The sequence below is a fragment of the Nycticebus coucang genome, chromosome 3 (assembly GCF_027406575.1).
Source record: "Nycticebus coucang isolate mNycCou1 chromosome 3, mNycCou1.pri, whole genome shotgun sequence".
Classification (NCBI taxonomy): domain Eukaryota; kingdom Metazoa; phylum Chordata; class Mammalia; order Primates; family Lorisidae; genus Nycticebus; species Nycticebus coucang.
This window is the reverse complement of record NC_069782.1, coordinates 4663774-4672532: the sequence shown is the minus strand read 5'-3', so window position 1 is coordinate 4672532 and position 8759 is coordinate 4663774. Positions and strand designations below refer to the sequence as shown.

At 52.4% G+C, this 8759-nt stretch overlaps 1 protein-coding gene across 3 annotated transcripts in view; it reads left to right on the top strand.

Annotated features, from left to right (window-relative positions):
- The first annotated feature begins 8028 nt into the window (after positions 1-8028).
- Positions 8029-8759, top strand: part of PRR5 (proline rich 5) — a 52233-nt gene continuing 51502 nt past the window's right edge. For 2 of the 3 annotated variants that reach the window (XM_053584585.1, XM_053584582.1), the window contains exon 1: positions 8055-8382. The gene's annotated coding sequence lies outside the window, so the exon portion shown is untranslated. The other variant, XM_053584583.1, reaches the window with a different exon arrangement.

The window sequence follows — 8759 nt, the reverse complement described above, 5'->3', positions numbered from 1 at the left end:
TGGATAGGAGTGGTGGACGGGAGCAGTGGACAGGAGTGGTGGACAGGAGTGGTGGATGAGAGTGGTGGACAGAGTGGTGGACAGGAGCAGTGGACGAGAATGGTGGATGGGCAGGGTGCACGGGAGGGATGAATAGGAGCAATCAGTGGGTGTGGCACACAGGAGTGGCACACAAGGGTGGTGTGAAGAAGCAATATACACTTGTGGTGCACAGGTGATGCGTTTATGTGAATTTGCCTTACGTCCACCATCTGCCAGACATTCACCAAGCACCTGCTGTGCACCAAGCCAATGCTGCGCCCGAGAGATACAGAGCTAAAGGCAGGCACTCTGCTTGCAAGGACTTTCCATTCTAGAAAGGGAGAGGAGGTGAGGAAGGCACACCAGCAGCTACTCCAGTTTACTGTGCTCCACAATTAACCATGCATGGCCAGGGATGAGAAGAAACCTGCTACGCCCCCAACCCCCAGCCCCATCACATGTTAAGTGGCGCCACCAGCCTAAACATCCAAGAGAAAGGTCGAATCTGAGAAGCTACAATGCAAAAGGAAAGCAGAACGCACATGGGGGAAACACACACAAATGTCACATCGCTCAGAAAAACTTACTTACCCCTCAAATCACAAAACGCTATGCAGCTGCTACCTTTTAATCACAGGTCAGATCTGCAAGTCGGGAGAGCGCAGAGGCAGGCTGAGCCTGGGAGTTGGGGCAGCATTCTTGAACCCCCATACAGAGATGGAGAGCACCCCCCACCTTCTGAGGCCATTTGACTCTCTCAGGCGGTGCTGCAGCCCTGGGGCACGGTCTCCATCTTCCTTAGCTGCCTCTAGCTGCCACAAATAGCCCGTGGGCACAAACATGTAAAACTCAGGCCAGCGAGCCCCTCTGGAAGGAGGGAGCAGCGTTTGCCCAGAGAGGGGCCCCCAGGGCTTCCGGGCTCTGGTTCTGAGTGGTACAGTCAGGCCACTTTTTTATCAGTTATTTAAGTTCTTGTATGTGTACAATATTTTTCATATCATTTTAAGCCCTTCATGGAAGGAAAAATAAGCCTGAAGCACTGGCTGATCTTGCAGCCAAAGAGCCCATGGACGGAGGGTCAAGAACGGGGACCCAGCAGGGGCAGGGCAAGGCTGGGCAGCAGGAGTCCAAGGTTCCAATCTCCACCAGGCTATGTGTCCTGGTTTCCTATGGCTGCTCTGACAAATATCAAAAACTTAAGAGCTTAAAATAATACAAATTATCCTCTCTCACAGCTCCGCAGCTCTGGAGGCCATGGTGTTGGCAGGGCAGCATCCTACCGAGGCTCAGGATCGAGGGGAACGGGCCCCCCTCATCACCCTGAGGCTCGGGATGAAGGGGACCCACCTCCCTCCTGGCCTTTCCCACCTCCTGGTGTCGCCTGCATCCTTTGGTGTGTGGCCCCACCTCCGTCTTCAGAGCTCTAGGACTAGGGTCTCCCAGCCCCTCTTTCTTGTTACTTCCGTTGTCATTTTGCCCTTTCCTCTCTCCTCTCTCATCCCTCTGCACTAAGGATCCTTGTGATTACATCAGCTCCCCTCAGATAATCTGGGACAATCTCCCATTTTACAACCCTTATTCACACCTGCAAAGTTCCTCTTGCCATAAGGACTGTGTGAGCACACACTCACAGGCCACACACCAAGTGGCCCTGGTTGGGTCCTTGCCCATGGCTGGGAGGGTCCCACGTCCGTCCCAAGGCACAGACCCCTCCGAGTCGGCAGGCTTTCACCTCGTGTTTCAAGGTCACCGAAGGCCTTCTTGGGCCAGCAGGGGTTACGAGACCCCCAGAAGGCCCCATACGAGCAGTGGTAGGAAGACTTACTCATCAGAGAACTGAATTTTGCACAGGTCTTTAGATTTGCAAAGCAGTTTTTCTATGTTCAGGCGACAAACAAAATCTCATTAACTATTTTTCAATGACTCAACCAACCAATGAATAGACAAATAAATGGAAGGACACACTCGTGAAATTAGCAGGCGTGGCCATAATCTGAACTGTAGGAACAAGAGGCCTGAGGCTCAGAGTAGATGGGTCATACGACAACGGACTTAGCCCATCTTCTGGCCATGGGACCAATGTCCTCTCCCTACCAGGTGCTGCCTCATGAAGCCAGGACAGCCCTGGCTCACTGTGGGCCCTGGCTATAGCTGCTAATTTGTCGAGGAAGGGAGGGAAATAGAAGGTCAGGCCATCACCGTGGCCTCCCAGCACTTCCTGCAGCCCCACGTGACCTGAGGAGTAGCTACACACTGAGGTTTCCTGCCAAGACCTGGGGACACACTCGATTCTCACTCACCCGGTGGCTGGGAGGATGAGGCAGATGCTTGTGGTTACTTCCAGAGCAGTGACAGCCATCAGCATGCTCTCTAGAGGGCCCAGGGGTCAGCTGCCTTCTGAATCACCCTCATATGAACTCCAGTCCTGGGCTCCTCCGCAGAGAAGCTGAAAACCCTCCAGGCACCAACCACACAGGCTCCAGTCAGGGTTCTGCACACAGTCCAGGCCCTGCCATCACTTGCTGCGGGGCCCTGGGCATGATTCATGACCTCTCTGAGCCTCAGTTTCCAAATCTGTAAAGTGGCAACAATAATATCTATCTGTTGTAGAATAACCCCAGGTGGTTCAAATAAGGGATATAAACAAGGCACCTGCTCACCAAGGTGGGTTAGGGACACCAGAGAAGAGCAGTCATGGTGAAGCTGTCACCATCCCTGGGGCTGGAGGAATGAGGGGAGGAAGGGAAGCCCCAGGAGCCCACAGGAGCTGGTGCCTGGGGAAGCCTCCTAGCAGGAGCTGTGGCCTCATCCTCTCTCCTCCCTCCAGTCAGCACATACAGCCTCCCATTGGTCAAACACACCCAGATGCTAGTGGGGGTGCCATCCCTCAAGGTTGGCCACGGGGAGCACTGAGCAAGCAGTGAATAGGCCTGAGGTGCAGCAGGTGCCACAAAAGAGAAATGACCAGCACCACTCATTATGGGGTCATACATTCACTCATGCTTTTTTTTTTGTTTTTTGAGACAGAGCCTCAAGCTGTCACCCTGGGTAGAGTGCTGTGGCATCACAGCTCACAGCAACCTCCAACTCCTGGGCTCAAGCGATTCTCCTGCCTCCATCTCCCAAGTAGCTGGGACTACAGGCGCCCACCACAACGCCCGGCTATTTTTTTGGTTGCAGCCATCATTGTTGTTTGGTGGGCCCAGGCTGGATTCCAACTCCGCCAGCTCAGACATATGTGGCTGGCACCTTAGCCACTTGAGCCACAGGCGCCAAGCCCATTCACTCATTCTTTCAACAAATAACTGTTAGTCACTTTCACAGTGTCGAATATTATTATAAATGCCAGAGATACTTGGGGGATGAAAAGCATGTCTCCTTTTTGGGAATTTATGTCCTATGCAGCGGTCCCCAAGACTTTTGCACCAGGAACCGGTTTCATGGAAGACAATTTTTCCATGGACTGGGTTGAGGAGGGGACAGTTTTGATGTGAGTCTGTGAGCAGTGTGCAGTCAGACCTCCCTGCTAATGATCTGTGTTTGCAGCCACTCCCCAGTACTGGCATCGCTGCCTCAGCTCCACTTCAGGTCATCGGGCATCAGATTCTCATGAGGAAAACACAACCTAGATTCCTCACCTGTGCAGTTTATAGTAGGGTTCCTGCTCCTGAGAGAACCAATGCGGCCACTGACCTGACAGGAGGCAGCGCTCAGGCGGTGATGCGAGGGATAAGTGGCTGCAAACACAGATAAAGCTTTGCTCACATGCCCACCACTCCCCTCTGCTGTGCACCCCAGTTCTCAACAGGCCACAGACCAGTATCCAGTCTGCAACCCAGGGGTTGGGGACTGCAGCCCGAGTGAGAAACCTGGGGCCTTCAGGTCACATGTGGCCTCTGGATCCTTGAGTGTGGCCTTTTGACTGAATCCAAATTTTATAGAACAAATCCTTTGAATAAAGGGATTTGTTTATCTGATAAACTCAACAGTAAGAAATGTGTTATAATAACTGACCGTAGAGTGTAATGCCAGATCCAAGCTCTAGGGAGAAAAACAAAGGAAGGAAGGGGAAAGAGACCATTTTAGACAGTGTCAACCTAAGTAACAAACAGAGTCTCGCTAAAGGAGTTACTTTTGTGGAGGAATCGGGCATTGCAGTGGGAACACGGGTGCCGCAGTAAACTGTGTGTGTGCTGGGAGGTAGCATGTGACAAAGGTTTTTAAAGGAAAAAGAAGAGAACTGTTCTGAGATAATTCTCCTCGGCTATAAGGATCAGTAACAAGGGTGACACCAGTCTGGGGTTGGACAGGCACCAGCTGGGCAGACGTCCTGTATTTTTTGTTTAAGGTTGATGTGGCTTTTGTGTAAGGTTGGCGTTTTTGCAGCCTCTTTTGTGACAGTTCTTGCTATCACTTGTTATCGGGATATATGTGTGAGAACCCTCCTCTGTGGCCTTCCCCAGGTCTAATTGTTGGGGGTTTGCGTTGTTGTTGTTCTTTTATTGCTGGTTGTTTATTTTCTTTTTTTTAACCCAAGTTACTCCATTTTGATTCTAACAACTTTCATAGACCATTCCTAGGAGGTCCTGGAACACATTCAATATGTGCGTTTTCTCTGAAAACACTCTCATCTGCTAAAACATCATCCTAGCAACTATCAATGTTTTCTGAAAAAGTATGTAAGAACAAAGAATGACATGATCTCCAAAATAAGAACAAGGTAAGAAGTTAAACCAGTCTCCTTGCCCCTGAGCCACCGGTATCGATTGACCCCATGTTCCTCTCGGTGTGAAGGGCTCGGGCAGGAATCTCAGTTGCTGAAATTCTTTAACACTTGAGACACACAGAGCCAAGTGTGCCTGCCGGGGGCCCGGGCATCCACACCTGGACAATAGACTGTGGGTCACCCTGGCTTCCCTCTCAGTCTCTGCAGCCCGGTAGCAAGGCTCCATCATCTACGAGGTGTGTGTTCTTGAGAAAATTGCTTCACTCCTCTGGGATCCATACACCTGAACTCTTAAATGAGGACATGGGTTCCCATTGAGTTAAACAGGGCACACGGAGGAAGTCTCCCAAAGCCCCTGGCACAATGCAAGTGCTTGGTGACCACTGGGGTTGTCATCTTTGTAGCTGGTGTTATTCTAAGTGGTCTTATGCCCCGGGCTAGGAACTCTGAAGGAGAGTGTCCCCTACATCTAATAATAAGCAATCCCAGTCTCCCCTTGGGGGGGGTGGCAGGGACTGCCTGGTGACTCTATACTTAGATCCTGAGTGTGCCGGGCCACCTCAGCAAACCAAACTCCCTTCTCATCTCCTACTTCAATGGTAAGGGCTTGATGGGACAATGTGTGCGGGGCAGGCGCTGACTCCTTTCCCCTGCCCTGTGGGAACCAGGCTCCACCGAGTCCAGGACCCTGAAGGATCTGTCCACATCGCATTTGTTCCCTGCAGAGATCAGAGGTCAGCAGACAATGCCCTCACAGCCAAGTGGGGACAGCCCTGAAATGCCAGGGCACAGTGTCTGGGTGACAGCCTAAGCACCCCCCCCACCTCAGATAGGGTAGACTTGTATTCTGGAAGGAAATAAAAGAGAGACAGGCTTGTTCCACAGAAGGAAAAATTAATACATTGGACTTCACCAAAATTAAAAATATTTGCTCTGTTAAAGACCCATTGAGATGATGAAAAAATAAACTACAGAATGTGAAAAAATATATGCAAACCACATATCCAGCAAAGGACTAGTATCTAGAATATACAAAGAACTCTTAAAAATCAATATAAAAAAAACCAAGTCAATTAGAAAATAGGTGAAAGACACAGACTTTTCACTGAAAAGAATGTGAAGATAGCAAATAGACTCATAAAATCTTTTCAAATCTTGACATCATTGGCCATTAGGCAAAAGCAAATTAAAGCTATGAGACAGCACTTAACAGAATGGCAAAATATTAATAGAATATAATGACAATACCAAATGCGAGAGAGGATGCTGAGAAACGACATCATTCATCCTTCACTGGTGGGAACGTAAAGTGGTACAATCACTCTGGAGAACAGTTTGGCAGTTGCTTAAAAATCCAAACACACGACCACCATACAACCCAGCAATTGCACTCCTGGGCATTTTTCCCGGACAAATGAAAACTTATGTTCACACAAAAACCTGTACACAAGTGTTTATAGCAGCTTCATTTGTAATCGCCCCAAACTGGAAACAACCCAGATGTCCTTCAACATGTAAACGGTTAAACAAACTGTGATGCATCCATACATGGAATAAAAAGGAACAGACTATTGATACACAAAACAACTCAGAAGAATCTGCAGAGAATTATGCTGAGTGAAAAAAAAGGAATCTCAAAAGGTGACATAGTGTATGGTTACATTTATATAAAATTCTTGAAATGACAAAATTATAGAAATGGAGAACAGATTAGTGCTTGCCAGAAGGCGGGAGGGAGACAGGAGAGTTCATTAAAAGGCAAAGGGAGGGGACCGAGTCGTGATCCAATGTTCTGTATCTTGATGGTATTGACATGGATATCCTTGTTGTCATACTGTGCTATAGTTTTGCAAGATATTACCCATGGGGGAACTGGGGTCCAAGAGATCACTCAGTAATATTTCTTAAAATTTGCAAGTGGGAAGGGTGAGGTGATCATAGCACCCCAAAGACCAAGGAGGGAGGGCTGCTTGAGGACAGGAGGTCGAGACCACCCTAAGCAAAAGCGAAATCCCCATCTCTATTAAAAGTAGAAAAAGTAGCCGGGCACGTGGGCATGCTGGGGAAGCTGAAGCAGGAGGATCACTTGAGCCCAGGAACTTGCGGTTGCTGTGAGCTATGAAGATGCCACAGCACCTCTAGCCAGAGTGACAGGGCTATAGACTAGGTCTCAAAATAAACAAATAAATAAAAATCAAGAAAATGGAACACCGCATATGAGTCTACAATTATCTCAAAATAAGAAAGTTTAATTTAAAAGAAGAAAGGGGTGGTTCCTAGTGATCACGCCTCAAGAGACTGGACTGAGTGACCTTCAAGGAGACACCTCTTGCAACAAATGACTCAGGAGAGCTCCGGCCTCCCTCGGGCACCTCTGGGACCCCATTTCCAGCCGCACCCCAGCATCCCCTGGAGGCATCCTCTGTTTGTATATATGTTGCCCAGACACTTCAGCTTCCCAGAGTCTGCTCCCAAAGTTTCCTCTGCCCAGATGCCCTCTCCTCTCCTCTGGGAGCCTGCTGTCTGGGAGGAGCTGCTCATTCCTGCCCGTGGACCCTGTTAGCCCACTCCGGGTCTGCCCAGGCCACTTGCTCCCCTGGAGTCGGGTTACCAGGGAGGCTGTTGTCACCTGCCCCACCTCATGTTAACACTGTTGCTGGGGCTGAGGGACCTAGTTTCAGACAAGCACAATGCTAAGAGGGAAAAATACGTTTTAGCATTGAATGTGGACACAAATATTTGCACAATTGCACTCCAAAACTTTAAAATAATCACTGCACCCTAAAACACATCGTGACCACCTTAGCCGGGTCCCTGCCACAAGGCTTTCCACCTGCCAGGAATTCTGCCCCTCCTCGCCACCTCCTCCCCCCACCACCATGTCCACAACAGAGAAACTCTTAATCTGGGCGAGGCTGTTTAAATGAAGAGTGACACGGGACACGGGGTGCAGGAAATGGGGTGTGGGATGTGCCGCCAGGACAGCATTTCTCAGACTGGGCGAACTTCGAAGTCACCCCGAGGGCTCCCCAAAACCCGAATCCAACCCAGAGTTTTGATTCTGTAGGTCTGGCGTGAGGCCCCAGATTGCACCGGGGTGTCGCTGAGAGGGCAGGTGGGGGGCACACTTTGAGAACCACAGCCCTGGGCTATTTGGCCGCTGGATCCTTGGTTTGCCCCATCCCTCCCCCTGGGCTGGACCCTGAGCCCCAGGACGGGGCTGAGTCTGACCATGTGACTTTCCCTCAGGCCGGGGCTTGCGGAGGAGGAGCCCAGGGGATCTCCGAGGACAGCCCAGGGGTGGGTTGCGGTGTCCTGGGCCCGGGGTGACCCGGGACGCCCCCCGCCCGGCGGGCACCGCCCTTGGCCTGCGCAGCGCGCGGGGGCGGGGCGGCCGGGTGGGCGCGCGCCCCGCGGGGTGGGCCCGGAGTCTGGGCGCGCTCCCAGCCCGCCGCACTCGCTCGGTCCCTCCCGCAGCGCCCCGAGTTCCGGGGGCCGTGACGGCCGTGGGCGTCCCCGCGCGGACCCGGGGGGCGGGGCGGGGCGGGGCCTCCGCGGCCCCCTCCCCTGCACTGGGCTCGGGCTCTGCTCCGGCTCCGGCTCTGCGCGGTGGCGGCGGCGGCGCGGGGACCTAGGTGAGCGGCGGCGACGGGTCCAGAGGCCCAGCTCGGGAGGGGTGGGGGGTGACACGCTCGGCCTTGCTCACGGCAGGGGCCCCGGGGCGGCGCCGGGGTGGGGGATGCGCGAGTGTGCGGCGCCGAGTGCGGGGCCCCGCGGTGGGGCGGGACCTGCGGGCAGGGGCGGCCCCCTTAGATGGGAGCCGAGCCTCTCCCGGGACCCCCAGCTCGCCCTTCTCCCAGGCTTTCTCGCCCCGCCCCCTTCTATCTCTGAGTTTCTCGCCGTCTCTGTGGGTGGGTCTCTCTGGATCCCCCTGCAGTCTCCTGTCCTGTCCCCTTGTCATCTGGATCTGCCATCCCCTCCCCATTGCAGCTCTCCTTTCTAGCCATTGCCC